Here is a 7,726-nt window from a genome sequence, read left to right on the forward strand (position 1 = left end):
AGGTTGGTGCTACCTTCATCGCCATTACGCCATTGAGAAATTGGGAGCTCCAGGGGTGAGAGTTAGTGGAGGCGAGAAGGCGCGATAGTGTGTGGGAGGAGCAGTGCGCTGCTTTATGGAAGAGCGGCATTAATGGTGGCGCGGGGAGGCACACCATCATGCAATCATCAATGCGTGCGGAGAAGGGTGTCCTCGCAATGGGAAACATCGAGGAGAAGTAAATAATGTTATCCATCCATTCGTCTCACTGCCAAATGGGCCCAGCTGCGGGTGGCGGTAGCCCATCCCGACCCCTCTAGGTTGGGGTCGGCGCAAGAGTGGCGGCTATTTTATTGATCCTTGGAATTGGTCGGCACGATATGGGGGGGGAGGGGGTGCTCTTTTGTGGCCATCACCCCAATAGACCTATTTGAGGCCCTATTGGGGCTTTCGGGTGGAGATGCTCTAAGTGTCCATTAAATCTCACATGATTGATAGAGGAAATAGAGTTCTGACATGACCTTTCTGTTAACATGTCAGTTATTAATTAATTTGAGATGAATAGAACCATCTTATAATGCTGGTATACACAGGCCATACAAGCAAATAGACATGACGGACCAGGCAATAGATATATGCTTTATTATGGCGAGAAAGAAATATTCTTATAATACAGTGCATAGTACACTAATTCTGCGCATACAGATCATGCATCTCTTACAATACTCAGGTGGGAATACAATCATAGGTTACACACATATAAATTACACCTTGGAAATAAAAAAATAAAAAAATACAGTACTACTTCCTTAGGTTACACACACATACATTTCAGGCACACCTATATATAATATAGATATAGAAGGTGACAATAGATATTGCACCAAATTAAATAACCGGGATAACTGAAACAGCGCGTAGGTACAGTCAGACGGTGCCAACAATCCTTTGGTTTCTCCTGTTCCGGGAGACCACACGCTGGCAGTTGCACACGTAGCTGTAGTGCGGTGGCAGGTGAGATCTCCATGCAAGAGCAGCGAACTTCCCGCGAGGCCTAGCACTTCCAAACATGACGTCCTGCACCATCATCTTGGGAGCTTCAGCTTGACCAGTCTCGAAGATGTCGAGAACAACAACGTTATACGCAGCAGACGTGTTGCTAATCAGCCTCGGGATGTGTATCGGCCCTGCGGCCGCCCATGGATCCACAGGCAGCGCCGGCGCGCTGTAGATGAACCGGTTCTTTTCCCTGAATACCTTGTAGGTCGCCAGAACCAATCTCCAGAAACCGACGTCGATGTTGGATTTTAGGATCCCTCCGAAGATGTTCGCGCCCATGAAGCATCCGTCCAGCTCCCCGGCTATGGCCATGGCCACCGACGCGAGCTTCGGGTGCTCGGCGGCGTCCATGCTCCCGAACGTGCGCACCTTGAACAGGTACCAGAAGGCCTCCTGAGTCAAGAACTGCAACCTGAGAGGAAGCTCGGTTCCGAAGCTGGCGATCTTGTCGGATCGGCTCGTCACGATGATCTTGCTGTCGCCAGCGACGCGTCGGCCGCCACCTCTCGATGCCGAGTCGTAGAACCTCGTCCATGTATCATCGTCGATATCGCCGACGAGCTCGACGATGATCAGTATCCGTTCTGGTTCGTTGGGAGCGCCGTCATGGTGCTTGACCACACGACCCTGTCCAAGGTTCACCAGATCGTCTCCGGTGAAGAAGACGGTTTTGGAGAAGCGATCACGCACCCTCTCGTCGATGCATAGTTGCTGGACGAGGGTGCTCTTGCCGACTTTGCCCGGCCCTAGTATGGGCAGGACGCCAAGGCGTGCATCAGCAGCCCCAGGAGGAGTGGTTTGGTCTGCCTGCAGCAGGAAGCCCATGACAAGCTCCATCTCCATCTGACGGCCGAACATGCACTTGTCCAGGACCAAGTACATGCTGTACGGCTGACGGAACATACGGGGGTATCTACCGGAGAGCATGATGAACTCGGCCACGTTCTCCACGACGGTTTGGAGGCTGACAACAACTAGCTGCAGCTCCTTCACACTCTCACTAGTAGCGCCACTCTTGCTGCTGCTACCGCGACATATACAGAGACGCTTTGCAGGGCTGAATATGGACAGTGCAAAATTAGTAGTATTACCCACTGCTGCTGCATCGCCCTCGTCATGGACTTGACACCTGAACGTGTCCAGTGTGTAGTAGCCCCTGTACATCTCCTTGCTCAGCGTGTTGAGTTGCTGCAGCATGGCTTGGCTCGTGATGCGCCGTCCCTCCGCCTCCTCGACGGCAGCGCGAACACGGAGGAGCAGCCGGTTCAGGTTGTCCAGCTGCTCGTCGGTTGGTGGCGCCGCCTCCTTCCAGCATTTGCCAATCAGGAAGGATATGGATCTGTTGGCAAATTCACCCAGGATGGCAGAAACAACCGCATCTTTTATTTGGTGGGGAAACTCCATGTTAACTTACACTTACACTTACAGGTACAGGGAGTGTGTACGTGTGTGGTTCTCTTTTAGCTATGAGCAAGCAAGAGGTGTGCACTGGAATCCACGGACTGCGCGCGCCTTTTATAGGGCGAGGTGTTTTGTCATATAGTGTCATTTCTCCACACGGCCGGGAATCCCTTTCAACTCGGTTTAGACTATCACCAGAATCCGCGGGGTGGATAAAACTTAGTTTGGTCCGTCTATGCGAAGTCGACGGAAATTTTCTTATGCCAAAGTTGATGGAGCTACTAGTCGTTTGATGAAATCTTGATTACCTGCATTTTTGTGTGAATCTCAATGCGGATACATGAAACAAACAATTCAGGACGACGACTTAGACATGAGAAAATTCGAGCCAACTTCCATCACTAGTACAAACCGGGGTTTTAAGGACTCTCATGACTCATGGAAGGCACTTTCCGTATAGGGTACGGTGCCGAAGTGACGCCCAAAAAAACAGACCGTCTGTAAGTCCTCCACTCGCCCGCACCGTGTGCAAATATAGCGCATGGTCCAAATGATGAATTGTATGCGATGTAACGCAAACGTTTTGGTTTCAGGAAACCTATGCTAATCTTTTATCTCTGCATGCCCATTCTTTCCTTCAAATCGTGTGTGATTTCTTCGCGCTTTCTTTTCCCGCCCTGCCACCCCCGGCTTGTCTGTAAATACATTAAGTGCCGCATGTAGCTTATACCAGCAAAAAAATGGCTGAATAAACTACATGAACAATGGCTCGCCGCCACAGATATGGGTTGAATTACCAAGCATTGCTTGCGCTCAGAACGCGGATGGAGGCGGCACTTAGGGCTCCGGCATTCGCAGAACCACATGCCTATTCATGGGCCGTTAGTGTTCCGGTACTCCTGATGCACAATGAAAGCACGCCCCTGGTGTGGAGTCGTCCTTGGAGGAGCCTGACTTGCTAGAGATCTCCATCGCACCATAGAGCCGTGAAGTATGCCAGGTGCGTCATGTGGAGGTCTCCGAGGCATACATGCTAAACCATCTGAGGAATTTCTCCTATAAAGGTTGCAAGACTACCCAGCCATCCAGGGGGTCTGAGAGGGGCAAACGAATCTGGTTCACCCGTTGGTAAACAACTGAGCCCACTTTTCACCCTGGCCGTTGGATGTGGTGATTTTTTCTTTACCTCTGCCTCCTCGTTTATGGTCAATGACGCGTGGGCCTGTTTCGTGCGGGGCCAGTTGCGAGACGGTAGGGGGCGTTTGTTCCGAGTCAGTCGTTTCTCCTGGCAACGCCCGTGCCTGCGCCCGGGGTGAAAACCCTAGATCATAAAATATCTGGCCCATTCTCAGCACCGCGTCTCCTCTCTTCCATCCCTCAACCGCGCCAGCCGCCGCGCCGCTGCCGCCGCCGAGCTCTCTCATGTCGCCAGCGGACGGTAGCCCGGAGCCGCCGCAGTCGCGCGTCCCCCCTCGACCTACCCAGCGTCGGCGTGGCGCGTTGCCTCGCCGCCTCGCGCCTCCTCCTCGACGACCCCGAGTCGCCGTCATCGCGCCTCTCTCCCTCGACCTACCTAGCACCGGAGGTGGAGGAGTAGCGAGGATCGGCGCTGGTACGGAGGTGGAGGAGCAGTGAGGAGATGCGCTGGGACAGAGGTGGAGGAGCAGCGACGGGCGGCGGCTTGGGTGGCGCTGGGTGAAGGGGGCTCTGGTGTCAGGCCGACCGGTGTCGGCCGCGCTCCCTCAGCCGTGCCCTCGCTCTTCATCATCTGTCGTCACGCCTCTCTCCCTCGTCCTAGCATGGTACGTGGTTCCAAGGCAGCGCCTCCCTCTCGTCTACATCGAGATCCAGCGAATGGCGGTGAGGTGCACATGGTGAGGGATCTATCCTCACAGTCTTCTGCAGGTCCTTCAACGTGTTGTAGATCTTATGTACCTACTTTGTGGATATGCTATGCCGCTGCATGATGTGGATGGACTCTGCCTAGACCTTGGCCGTCTCCCCTGTCTTCCTCCTCTTTCGGTGAGGTCTTCTTCACTCGGTTTGGTTCTTTGTTATACACAGCTGGCTTCAATAATTTTGGGACATTATGAGGTTGATTAGTACCTTGTCGTGCAGGTTGGCGGAGGTTTGTGGATGAACCATCCGAGTTGGTCAGTAGCTTCTACCGAAGGACATCATGCTCAGACCTCCCAAGCATCAGATGGAAACACTACATGGACAGTAGGAATATTGCAATGAAGTCGATTGTTTGAAGATGATGGTGGAGCTCTAAACACTATGCGTGCAAATCTGATGAAGAATCTCACGGAAGAGTTTCATGAAGGAGAACAAGGTGATCTCTCTCTTGTGAATACAATGAAGTTTGTTCCTGCATTTTTATGTTATTATTTATTCTAGCACTGCTTAGATTTGTTTCAGTATATGCTAGATTAATTATTGTCTTTGCTTATATTCCAGTGATATATGTTGTATACAAAAATAATATATTTTGGACTGCTTTTTTTATGAAATTCTCATGGTGCATCTGCCTAAATTGGTTTCTTTTCCAGGTTATACTCTATTCAGGAGCCACTGTACATGCTTTGTGTTGGCTTTGGTGTTTCCAAACGAATGTTGTTGGAAGTCATGTAAGATTAATGGTACTGAATTGTCATATTAATAAGTATTGATGAACTGGGCTAGGTAATGAGAAGAAAACAAGTTGTTGATCTGTTTTTGCAAAACAGTAGTTATATAGCTTTTGTTCATAGAATTCAGTGCTGTAAATAAATACAACCTTTCATCTCATATGCCGATTTGTAGGATTGTACAGGTCATTGTGTTCATGTTGATGAAATTGTGAACGGTTTTATTCTTATTTGCAGGCAACAATCACATGATTGAAAACTTGATTGGTTAATTAGGACATGGTTAATTATTTCTGCATCTTTCTTTCTTGAAAGGTGTAATTTTTGCAGTGTTCAAAGGTACAATTTTCTATTCAATATTTACTTATTTCATAGACTATGTTATTTGAAATTTTCATGGTTTTGTGATTTGATTGTGAACGAGACTAATCTAACATATGTATCCTTTTAAGTTATGCTCATTCAAGTGATTCCTTGGTATTGCAGCCTTTTGATTGCACATAAGTCGTTTGTTGCATGCTGATTGCTTGTATTTGACCCCGCAATATCTTTTCTCGCTTGATAATTTGATAATATTTTACAGGAGCACAGTATTTTGGCCCCTCTATTCATGTGGGTATCGAACATGCCAAAACAGGCTGTATGTTCTTCATATCACTTATTATCACCATTTTCTTGTTGTTGTTTTACAAAGATTTTTCTTTCCATTTGGTGTTTCTCATCTCAAAATGGATTCAAACCAGATCAATTTTTATATATAGGTAAACCGCTTTGTCTTCATTCTGTCTTTGTTTCTTTGAGGTGTCAAAATCTTATCAAATGCATACTATGTGGTGCTAAATTAAAATTATAAGCTATCACGACAGTATACAATATTTAGCATGTTTATTACATTACTTATACAATATTACGGGGTGCTTTTAGCTTCCTTTTGTATGTAAATGGTCCCTTTGGTATTTTCAGAAGTTTTGAGTGTTATTTGCGTGCTTACATCTTTAGTTTTTGGTTTCTTTTGTACATTTTCGTCCTCCTCTCTGCAATAATTTTCTGGAGGCCAAGGTCTGCTTTCCTCCCCCATTTCATCGTCTAACCAGGATTATGATTCAGCTCAGTGTTTTGTTCTTCAGTCAAACCGAACTGGTAAATGCATGCTTGTCTTGAAAGTCACATACTCAAGTATTGTATCAATTGGCACTCACCTCAGGTACACACTTCTCATATTTTTCACATTGTTAATTGGATACATGCCTATGATTATGAATTTTATTTGTCGTACCCCTATAACTGAATGTTTTCTTATGTAAGATCAGAGAAGTCGCCATTATTTTACACTACGTGTTCTCCATATTAATTGCAACTTACTTTCCCATTCTGTTTTGCTCGCCATTGTTGTATGCTTAGGACTTGTGAGCTCTCGATTGGCGATTTATGAAATCCTCTAAAGATCAATATTACCGGAGTATGTTGTTCTTTGAGTTGCCTCACACCAGGTACATTTTCTTAGCATGGCATACTCTTAAACACCATAAACTTTATCGGGTCAAATCCACGTGTTGCCAAATTATGTATGTCGTCGATCCAATTAGGCAGTTCTAAGAAGATTAGTACTCCATATCTTTCTATTCATGTCAATTACAGGTGGAGTGCTACTTGCAGTTGTTTGTGTTTTGCAATTCTTATTTTATATTTGCATATAATATATTTTCTCAAGTATGCCACCACTTCATTTAATGTTTTTTTATCATGGTGGCATGGTTGGTTCGATATGGTTTGCTTGTTCCGTTCATGTACTCGATTCGAAAGCTAAGGCAGCGGTTAGTTTTCAAGAATCAATTTTGTGACTTCTAGCACGGAACTAATCTGCGGTTCGCTAGCTCCTTCTCTACCTAGGTTCAGCTAGAGGAGGTACTCTTGCTGATGCCTCAAGACACTAATCTTTTACTTGAATTCTATCCATAATTTCAAATTATTCTTGAAACATAAGTTGTAGAATATGTTTCGGAGCTTTCCATAGAGTATCTATTGTGCGGTTTGGCTGGACGGTTTGCTTGCAGCGGTCAGTTCAGTGTAATGTCCAGAACAGATTTTTTTATTGCATGGAGTGATCTTTTGTGCAACTTTAGTCATTTTTGACATTTTAATTAAATTATGAGCTAAACATGAAAACTCTGGAGGATGTTTTGTTGATGTTATAACTTTTATTGTTTGCAAGATTTCGTTTAGAATATGGGTGCAGTGATTTTTCCAACTCTGGCATAAATTAGTAGATGTGATATACATTCAAACCGTAATAATAAAAATGCAGCTCAAATCAATACCAGCCTTGAATATGAAGCAATCAATTACCTTTTTTTTCCTTTACCATGGTAGCGCGCTCATTAATTTCAGATTTAGTTGTGTATTATTTTATTTATGAACTATGCATGCATTGCTGCATAATATGGAAATCAAGGTCAAGCATTACCTGACATTCTATTCGTTACACTCTTTTGAACTAAAAAAAGTTACTCCCTCCGACCTCTACGACCTGCTGCCACGCCACCGTCTGCAGATCCTGCACAAAGTCCATGGCGTCCTATCTCTACGGCACGGGCTGCGTGCCGCCACACCACCATCCGCGGCTCCTGCGGTAAGGCCATGGCGCACGCCCTGCTTCG

The 7,726-nt window shown here is 46.3% G+C and overlaps 1 long non-coding RNA gene across 1 annotated transcript; it reads left to right on the plus strand.

Annotated features, from left to right (window-relative positions):
* Positions 1–4,404: 4,404 nt before the first annotated feature.
* Positions 4,405–6,254, plus strand: LOC124706449. Its single transcript, XR_007004419.1, has 4 exons — positions 4,405–4,461; positions 4,558–4,774; positions 5,307–5,408; positions 6,197–6,254. It is a non-coding gene; the product is annotated as an uncharacterized LOC124706449 (long non-coding RNA).
* Positions 6,255–7,726: the final 1,472 nt, after the last annotated feature.

The sequence above is a fragment of the Lolium rigidum genome, chromosome 4 (genome assembly GCF_022539505.1).
Source record: "Lolium rigidum isolate FL_2022 chromosome 4, APGP_CSIRO_Lrig_0.1, whole genome shotgun sequence".
Classification (NCBI taxonomy): Eukaryota; Viridiplantae; Streptophyta; class Magnoliopsida; order Poales; family Poaceae; genus Lolium; species Lolium rigidum.